The following is a 6,630-nucleotide window of genomic DNA, read 5'->3' on the forward strand; positions in this document are numbered from 1 at the left end:
TAAGATTGTAAAAATCTCCATTATCGAATGCATTATTTTCGGATAATGACCCCATTCTGTTGTACACAATGTTTTACCATAATGTGTCGCATTACCTGTTTTCTCACACTTCTAGCCATTAATGCCTCTTTAGGGAGCTGTCAGCATAGGAGAAAGAACAGTTTCCACTTTCTCCCAGTAGAGAACTGAAAAGAGTCATCCCATTATAACTAAAGATGAGCGTTGTTCTACTCGAACTGTTCGCCAATCTCAAATTCGAGCTGTTTTGGGCGGTGTTCGAGCCGTTCGGCGAACACGAACAATTTGAGAAAAATTCGGCTGTTCGAGGTTATGTTCGATAACTGTTCGTGCACCAAAATCATAACTGGATTTTTTCTCAGTAATGATGAAAATTAATGTTAATACGCAGTTTGAGTGTACAGCGGGGTGGGGGGAGGGGCAGGGGATGGATCTCTGCAGGAACAATGAAGATCTCCATTTTTTTTTTCTCTTTCCCGCATTTACAGTGGGGAGGTGCAATCTGTCAGCCTATCAGCAGCGCACACACGGAGCGAAGTGCTTTTTTTCACACAAGCAAGGGCATGTGTCATTGGCAGTATATGTCACATGTCCTTGCCCTATAAGACCAAGCCATTTTCCCCGTCGCCACCATTTTCTCACTGCTGCAGCTGCGTGTTAGACGGCACCGCTGTTGCTGTGTGCGCTATACCTTGTTAATTTCAAGCCAATTTTCGCACAAATCTACAGATAGCTTGGGAGTAGGGAATAGTTGTGATTGCAGTCCTTTTAAGGACTAGGTTACAGCATTTCCTACGACTTTTATCAGGCAGGTCTGTGCTCTTAAATAGATAGATTGTGGGAGTAAAGACTAATTGTAATTGGAGTCCTTTTCAGGACTAGGTTACATCAGTTCCTATCAGTTTTTGCCAGGCAGGTCTGTGCCAGTGCTGTGCAAGTTTTTTTCACAGCATTTGGCTGAATCTAGCAAAGCTAATCCTTTTTGGCCTATTGCAGAGTGTGTTAGTCAGTGGAGTAGCCTATCTGTGTTGCAAGATATACCACCTGTGTATAGAATACCAATTTTTTTACTGCACCTAGTGAGGTAAAATCTTTTGGGCATAGCATCATTCTATTAGTCCATTTATACTGACCTCCGTCAGGTTGCAAATTGAATATAATTTTTTTCTGCATCTAGCTCTGAAAAATATTGGGCTTCTAGCTGTGTGTGGGACTTGTTCTATTAGTCCATCTATACAGACCTCCATCAGGTTGCAAACAGAATATATTTTTTTCTGCATCTACCTCTGAAAAAATATTGGGCTTCTAGCTGTGTGTGGGACTTGTTCTATTAATCCATCTATACTGACCTCCATCAGGTTGCAAACTGAATATATTTTTTTCTGCATCTACCTCTGAAAAAATATTGGGCTTCTAGCTGTGTGTGGGACTTGTTCTATTAATCCATCTATACAGACCTCCATCAGGTTGCAAACTGATTATATTTTTTTCTGCATCTACCTCTGAAAAAATATTGGGCTTCTAGCTGTGTGTGGGACTTGTTCTATTAATCCATCTATACAGACCTCCATCAGGTTGCAAACTGAATATATTTTTTTCTGCATCTACCTCTGAAAAAATATTGGGCTTCTAGCTGTGTGTGGGACTTGTTCTATTAATCCATCTATACAGACCTCCATCAGGTTGCAAACTGAATATATTTTTTTTCTGCATCTACCTCTGAAAAAATATTGGGCTTCTAGCTGTGTGTGGGACTTGTTGTATTAGTCCAACTATACTGACCTCCATCAGGTTGCAAACTGAATATATTTGTTTCTGCATCTACCTCTGAAAAAATATTGGGCTTCTAGCTGTGTGTGGGACTTGTTGTATTAGTCCATCTATACTGACCTCCATCAGGTTGCAAACTGAATATATTTTTTTCTGCATCTACCTCTAAAAAAATATTGGGCTTCTAGCTGTGTGTGGGACTTGTTCTATTAATCCATCTATACAGACCTCCATCAGGTTGCAAACTGAATATATTTTTTTCTGCATCTACCTCTGAAAAAATTTTGGGCTTCTAGCTGTGTGTGGGACTTGTTCTATTAATCCATCTATACAGACCTCCATCAGGTTGCAAACTGAATATATTTTTTTCTGCATCTACCTCTGAAAAAATATTGGGCTTCTAGCTGTGTGTGGGACTTGTTCTATTAATCCATCTATACAGACCTCCATCAGGTTGCAAACTGAATATATTTTTTTTCTGCATCTACCTCTGAAAAAATATTGGGCTTCTAGCTGTGTGTGGGACTTGTTGTATTAGTCCAACTATACTGACCTCCATCAGGTTGCAAACTGAATATATTTTTTTCTGCATCTACCTCTGAAAAAATATTGGGCTTCTAGCTGTGTGTGGGACTTGTTGTATTAGTCCATCTATACTGACCTCCATCAGGTTGCAAACTGAATATATTTTTTTCTGCATCTACCTCTGAAAAAATATTGGGCTTCTAGCTGTGTGTGGGACTTGTTCTATTAATCCATCTATACAGACCTCCATCAGGTTGCAAACTGAATATATTTTTTTCTGCATCTACCTCTGAAAAAATATTGGGCTTCTAGCTGTGTGTGGGACTTGTTCTATTAATCCATCTATTCAGACCTCCATCAGGTTGCAAACTGAATATATTTTTTTCTGCATCTACCTCTGAAAAAATATTGGGCTTCTAGCTGTCTGTGGGACTTGTTCTATTAATCCATCTATACAGACCTCCATCAGGTTGCAAACTGAATATATTTTTTTCTGCATCTACCTCTGAAAAAAATATTGGGCTTCTAGCTGTGTGTGGGACTTGTTCTATTAATCCATCTATACAGACCTCCATCAGGTTGCAAACTGAATATATTTTTTTCTGCGTCTACCTCTGAAAAAATATTGGGCTTCTAGCTGTGTGTGGGACTTGTTCTATTAATCCATCTATACAGACCTCCATCAGGTTGCAAACTGAATATATTTTTTTCTGCATCTACCTCTGAAAAAATATTGGGCTTCTAGCTGTGTGTGGGACTTGTTGTATTAGTCCAACTATACTGACCTCCATCAGGTTGCAAACTGAATATATTTTTTTCTGCATCTACCTCTGAAAAAATATTGGGCTTCTAGCTGTGTGTGGGACTTGTTCTATTAATCCATCTATACAGACCTCCATCAGGTTGCAAACTGAATATATTTTTTTCTGCATCTACCTCTGAAAAAATATTGGGCTTCTAGCTGTGTGTGGGACTTGTTTTATTAATCCATCTATACAGACCTCCATCAGGTTGCAAACTGAATATATTTTTTTCTGCATCTACCTCTGAAAAAATATTGGGCTTCTAGCTGTGTGTGGGACTTGTTGTATTAGTCCATCTATACTGACCTCCATCAGGTTGCAAACTGAATATATTTTTTTCTGCATCTACCTCTGAAAAAATATTGGGCTTCTAGCTGTGTGTGGGACTTGTTGTATTAGTCCATCTATACTGACCTCCATCAGGTTGCAAACTGAATATATTTTTTTCTGCATCTACCTCTGAAAAAATATTGGGCTTCTAGCTGTGTGTGGGACTTGTTCTATTAATCCATCTATACAGACCTCCATCAGGTTGCAAATTGAATATAATTTTTTTCTGCATCTAACCCAGCCAATAGTTTTGGCCTAATACCACAGTTTGGCCACTCAGCTCTGCTCGGTTCCCATCCATTGTTTTTTTGTGCAAACAACTCCAGAGTTGTGAATTAGTTAACCACCAAAATGAGTGGAAAAAGGCCTGCTGCTGGTGGAAAGGGGAATAGGCGTGTTGGGAAGGGGAAAAAAGGTTGTGTCCGTGGGGTAGGTGTTAAAGCAACAGTAACATCTGCAGAAGAAAGACCATCTTCCAACCAAACTAAAATGTCTACTTCTTTTAGCGGACAATGTGATAAGATCCCTTTCTTACGGCCACGCCAATCGCTACAAATTCCAGATGAGGCACAAAAACAGCAGGTGCTTCAACGGATATCAAGTGCTCCTTTAAGTGGGCTCTCCTCCACATCAACTTCAACATCACAAATACTCCAGTCCTCAAAGGTGTCACCCCAATCGCACTTGCTTCCTCACAGCTCCCAAATCTCCAGCTGCCCGTCTGAGTATGAGGTAGAACAGATGGTTGAGTCTGCAGAGCTGTTTACTCATACTATAGCCTGGGAATCAGAGGTCGACTCCAGCGCTTCTGTGAATCCAGACGAGGAAATGATCTGCACTGATGCCCAGAATCTTTATGAGTCGGATCCAGGACCAGACGCAGAAGGTTCTGACCATAATGTAGACCCTCATTCCCAAACTGTAACTCCTGTTGGTGGAGACAATGAGGAAGACGATGATAAGACTCAAATACCTGATTGGAGCGACAACTTTAGTTTTTTGTCAGGGCAGGAACAGGTTGGCTCTGAGGACGACGGGTGTGATAACGCACAGGGTGATGATGATGAGGTTGGAGATCCCACTTACTGTCAACCCACAGTCAGCCAAGAGATGAGGTCAGCAGAGAAGGCGGAGGAAGATGCTAGTGACGACGAGGTCAGGTTGCGCCTTCCTGGACAGAGACGTTGTACTGGAAGCACGTCAACAACTGCATCCTCAAACACAACTCTGCCTCTCACCACAAGTCGTGGTGGCTCTTCAGGTCGCATGGGTGCTAAGCCTTGCATAGCCTGGGCATTTTTTCAGATCGATAAAGATGACCCAACTCGTGTTATCTGTAACATTTGTCAGCAAAAGCTAAGTAGAGGCCAAAAAATACATAGTTTGAGTACTTCATGCATGAACCGGCACATGGACATGAAGCATAAGTTGCAGTGGGAAGCTCAGTGTGCTACAATGCGGCCTAGCCGGCCGGGCCAACCACCATCTGCCATATCTTGTGCATCCGCGGCCTCTTCATCCTCTGTGACTGGGGGGACAGCAGTCACACCTGTTTTGGGGCGCAGACCTGCCACCTCTTTACCCGCAACAGCCAGCGTGATTGGCAGGTCATCATTTTCTTTGGAGGTGGGAACACCAGCTGGTGTTGAGCGCTGTCCGACATCGATAGCACCACCTTTGGATCAAGGCAACCTAACATGTCCGCCTGCATCTTCCTCACAGACCGGCAGTTTGCCGGGGACACCCTTATCAACCCCGTCTAAGCACAATAGCCAGCCCTCGGTCCCTCAGATGTGGACAAGTAAAAGACCATTTCCTCCTAGCCATGAGAAAGCTAAGAGGTTGAATTTCACCATCTGCAAGCTCTTGGCTACAGAAATGCTGCCTTTCCGCCTGGTGGACACAGAGGATTTTCGAGACCTTATGTCCGTCGCAGTGCCCCAGTACCAGATGCCCAGTCGGCACTACTTCTCAAAGAAAGGTGTGCCTGCGCTCCACCAGCATGTCGCACACAACATCACCGCTTCTTTGAGAAACTCTGTGTGTGACAGGGTGCATTTCACCACAGACACTTGGACGAGTAGGCATGGACAGGGGCGTTACATGTCGCTGACTGGGCACTGGGTAACTATGGTGACAGCAGGACAAGGGGCTGCTGTCCAAGTCTTACCGTCCCCACGAGTTGTGCGTCAATCCTCTTTATGTCAAAGTTCCTCCACTGCTTCTGCCTCCTCAACCTCCTCTCGGTCTTCCACCTGCACCCAAAGCCTGTCTGGTCATGCCACAAGCTTTCTAACTGCGCAGAAGGGATCCTGCACACCTCCTTACTATGCTGGCAGTAGGGCTCAACGTCATCAGGCGGTTTTTACATTGAAATGTCTGGGAAATGTGAGTCACACAGCTGAGGAGTTGTGGTCAGCTCTGGAGAACCAATTTCATGAATGGTTGTCTCCACTGGACCTGAAACCAGGGAAGGCCGTGTGCGACAATGCTGCAAACCTGGGTGCGGCCCTTCGCCGGGGCAATGTCACACACGTGCCTTGTATGGCTCACGTGTTGAACCTGGTTGTCCAGCAATTTTTAGCCCACTATCCCAGACTAGATGGCCTTCTGCAGAGGGCACGGTCGCTGTGTGCTCACTTCCACCGTTCGCATCCCGCAGCTCAGCGACTTACATCTCTACAGAAGTCGTTGGGCCTGCCACTTCACCGGCTAAAATGCGATGTGCCTACCCGGTGGAATTCAACTCTGCACATGTTGCAGCGACTGTGGCAGCACCGACAAGCCCTGGTGCAATACGTTCTGACGTATAGCCTGGGCCAACGAGATTCAGAGGTGGGGCAAATCACGCTGGAGGAGTGGTCTCAGATCAGGGACCTATGCACCCTTCTGCACAGTTTTGAAATGGCGACGAAGATGTTTAGTGCTGACGATGCCATTATCAGCATGACTATTCCGGTGATTTACATGCTGGAGCACATGTTAAACAGAATTCGGAGTCAGGTGGTGGCACAAGAGGAGGTGGAGGAAGTAGAGGAGGAGGAGTTGTATGCGGAAGGGCTAACATCTGCAAGGTCCAGACGGTCGGCAGCACCAAGGCGGCAGGCATGTGAGGGTGGGGGAGATGGTTTTACCAGGGCGCATGGTAGCAGCCAAACTAGTGAGGAAGGTGCAGGAGCCCAGG

Source organism: Phyllobates terribilis, unplaced genomic scaffold, assembly GCF_046119375.1.
Source record: "Phyllobates terribilis strain yellow unplaced genomic scaffold, ASM4611937v1 Scaffold_8__6_contigs__length_399053987, whole genome shotgun sequence".
Lineage (NCBI taxonomy): Eukaryota > Metazoa > Chordata > Amphibia > Anura > Dendrobatidae > Phyllobates > Phyllobates terribilis.